Source organism: Colobus angolensis, unplaced genomic scaffold, assembly GCF_000951035.1.
Source record: "Colobus angolensis palliatus isolate OR3802 unplaced genomic scaffold, Cang.pa_1.0 Scaffold78, whole genome shotgun sequence".
Lineage (NCBI taxonomy): Eukaryota > Metazoa > Chordata > Mammalia > Primates > Cercopithecidae > Colobus > Colobus angolensis.
This window is the reverse complement of record NW_012121598.1, coordinates 5,617,599-5,620,281: the sequence shown is the minus strand read 5'-3', so window position 1 is coordinate 5,620,281 and position 2,683 is coordinate 5,617,599. Positions and strand designations below refer to the sequence as shown.

General features: G+C 41.4%; 1 protein-coding gene across 4 annotated transcripts in view; it reads right to left on the bottom strand.

Annotated features, from left to right (window-relative positions):
* USP8 (ubiquitin specific peptidase 8) overlaps positions 1-2,683 on the bottom strand; it is a 75,937-nt gene that overhangs the window by 38,367 nt on the left and 34,887 nt on the right. The window lies entirely within an intron of this gene.

Here is a 2,683-nt window from a genome sequence, read left to right as displayed (position 1 = left end):
GACAGAGCGAGACTCCGTATCAAAAAAAAAAAAAAAAAAAAAGCTAAAGTCCTTACAATGGCCTGCTACAGACATACACCCCCAAGTCTTAATGTCATCATCTCTAACTACTGGCCCCCTTTACTCGCTCCAGCTACTAGCTTCCTTGTTATTCCTGGTTCATCCAGGCATGCTCTTCCCTAAGGGCTTCTGCTCTTGCTTTTTCTGTCTGGAATCCTCTTCCCCCAGATAGCTGCATTATTCATTTCCCTTATTTCTTCAAGATTTGCTAATAACTTCTCTGTGAGGCCTTTCTAAACACACACACACACACGCATATGCACACACAACATTCCCATTTCCATGGCACTCCACATAAGAAAAGCTAAACATTGCAAGCTTTTATTGTGTGTCTTACCTATCTCACCTCTCTGTTAAAAGCTCCAAAGACAATTTTTTGTCTGTTCAATGGCTTAGCCCAGCACTTAGAACATAGTAACCCAGCCCATAGAAAGTGTTCAGTGAATTCTGTTTTTATCAGCTGGACGTGGTGGCTCACACCTGTAATCCCAGCCCTTTGGGAGGCCAATGCAGGCGGATCACCTGAGGTCAGGAGTTCGAGACCAGCCTGGCCAACATGGCGAAACCCTGTCTCTAATTAAAAATACAAAAATTAGCTAGAAGTGGTGGTGCATGATGGGAGTCCCAGCTACTCGGGAGGCTGAGGCAGGAGAATAGCTTGAACCTGGGAGGTAGAGGTTGCAGTGAGCCAAGATCACGCCACTGCACTCCAGCTTGGGCGACAGAGCAAGATCTCTGTCTCAAAAAAATTGGTTTAATAATTGAATGAGTAAATAATACAGATTCACGCCTCTGGGTAAGGAGCTCCATATTATTCTTAGCAAAGCACTTAGTATATAGTGGCATTTCAATATTTAACTGATGATACTGGCAAGCTGGGCAGGACTGGTACAACTTTTATCCACAAGTAAAACCAAATAATTAAGATCATTTTAATTTTAAAATCCAGTTCCTATATAATATTGTTACTGTATCTTCCAGGAAGTAAAGAAGTAGAATAAATATAAAATATTGTCTAATAATATCCTCTCCTGATACACACAGATCAGAAGGATGCTTGGTCAACAAAGGAAAAAAAATAAAATGTGATATTCTTAAAGACTATTTCCAACCCTGGGGTATATTTACCTAAATACTGTTTTCAGGATTAGTATTCTACAGAAAACACTTTTGGAAACGACAGTATCCGCCAACATTTCTCAAACTTCTGTCTTTTTTTTTTTTTTTTTTTTTTTTGAGACGGAGTCTCGCTTTGTGGCCCAGGCTGGAGTGCTGTGGCCGGATCTCAGCTCACTGCAAGCTCCGCCTCCCGGGTTCACGCCATTCTCCTGCCTCAGCCTCCTGAGTAGCTGGGACTACAGGCGCCCGCCACCTCGCCTGGCTAGTTTTTTGTATTTTTTAGTAGAGACGGGGTTTCACCGTGTTAGCCAGGATGGTCTCGATCTCCTGACCTCGTGATCCGCCCGTCTCGGCCTCCCAAAGTGCTGGGATTACAGGCTTGAGCCACCGCGCCCGGCAAACTTCTGTCTTTTATGTACCACCTTCACAATTTGCTTTAACTCTGCTCTACTTGTCCTTTATTAAATTTAATTAATTTAATAAAAAATACTTTTTTACTTAAATTTAATAGGAAATTGTATGGCCCTAAATACATGAAAAAACAGCATCATATCCAATAACTAAAAGGTACATCTGAAGATAAATAAAATATTTAAGTAAACTGTGCTATAGTCACACAACAGAACACCATATGGCAATGAGAATGAACAGACTACAACTACACACAATAACAGAGATGACTGTCACGAACATAGGTTGAGTATAGAAGACAGATATAAAAGATTACATATTGTAAATTCCATTTATATAAAGTACAAAAGCAGACAAAAAGAATATATTCCATTAGAAGTTCGTGGTTTCCTTGGGCAGTGGGATACGGGTAGTAACTTACAGGTGTATTGGGTTCAGGAGGGATGATAACGTTATGTTTCTTGGTCTGGATGCTAATTAAGTGGGTGCATTCAGTTAATGAAAATTCATTGGGTTAGATGCTTAGGACAGGAGAACTTCGGTATATATACTATAATGTATTAAAAGTTAAGAATATGGGAGCTAAATGGTAAGAACTTATGAACACAAAGAAGGAAACAACAGACACTGGGGTCTACTTGAGGGGGGAGTGTAAGAGGAGAGAGAGGAGCAGAAAAGATTTAACTATTGGGTACCAAGCTTATACCTCAGTGATAAAATATGTATGTACAACAAACCCCTGTGACACGTTTACCATGCACCACCAAACCTAAAAGAAAAGTTTAAAAAAGAAACAGGCTGGGCACCGTGGCTCACACCTGTAATCTTAGCACTTTGGGAAGACGATGCAGGTGGATCACTTGAGGCCAGGAGTTCAAGACCAGCCTGGCCAACATAGTGAAACCCTGTCTCTACTGAAAACACAAAAATTAGCCAGTGTGGTGGCGTACACCTGTAATCCCAGTCACTTGGGAGGAGATATGAGACATGAGGATCAATTGAACCCCGGAGGCAGAGGTTGCACTGAGCCAAGATTGTACAACTGCACTCCAGCCTGAGCAACAACACAGTGAGACCCTGTCTCAAAAAAGGC